The following is a 916-nucleotide window of genomic DNA, read 5'->3' on the forward strand; positions in this document are numbered from 1 at the left end:
AACTCAAACAGTGAAATATGTGACCTAATGCTCAAGCTAAAGTGCTAAGGGTTAATAGGATTTACAGCTTACATTTGTCAGGAAAACAACAAGTGCAGACATGGAAAGTAGGGGGAATAGAACTCTGAAGTTAAGCGTGCTCAGGCTGGGGGAGTAAGAGGATGGGTGACCGGTCAGGAAGTTAGATGATTTGGAATGAGTGATCCACATTTGAGTAGTTAAGAGGGGCGATTAGAGACTAAATCATCAAATAATTCAGAAAACTGAAAATCGAAAAAAAAAACATTTTTTTCCAAATTTTTTAAAAAAGACCTTTAGTACCGGTTGGTAACACCAACCGGTACTAAAGGTCCCCCATACCACGGCGCGAGCTCACGCCACGTGGTGGGCCTTTAGTGGCGGTTCGTGCCGAACCGGTACTAATGGGGGGGCCCTTTAGTCTCCACTCTTTAGTGCCGGTTGCAGAACCGGCACTAAAGGCCCTTATGAACCGGTATTAAAGCTCCGTTTTCTACTAGTGTAGCATTTCGTTTATCAAGAGAGCCGCTGCAACTGCCATCCACCGCCACCACCGCCCCGCCCTGGCTGCAGTGGTCCTACGGGCCGCACCCGGCTGCGCTGCCCATTGCCGCCACCGCGCCGCCGTGGCAGCCGCCGCACCAAGCGGCCTTCGCCGCGCTCGCCGGGCCACCGCAACAGCCACCGCTGGTCAGCTCGGGCCCCGCATCGACCGCGCCGGCAGGAATCCCGACCCACCAGGTCCGGTTCTCGCCCTCGCCGTCCCCGCTACCGGCTTGGTTGACCAAATCGCCGTCTCTGCCAATCTACACGATGGCCTTGGGACCGCCACACATGCCGTCACAGCAGGCGCAGTACGACGCGTCCTCCAGCTGCAGGCCCCTACGTTGGCCTTGAC

The sequence above is a fragment of the Triticum dicoccoides genome, chromosome 6B (assembly GCF_002162155.2).
Source record: "Triticum dicoccoides isolate Atlit2015 ecotype Zavitan chromosome 6B, WEW_v2.0, whole genome shotgun sequence".
Classification (NCBI taxonomy): domain Eukaryota; kingdom Viridiplantae; phylum Streptophyta; class Magnoliopsida; order Poales; family Poaceae; genus Triticum; species Triticum dicoccoides.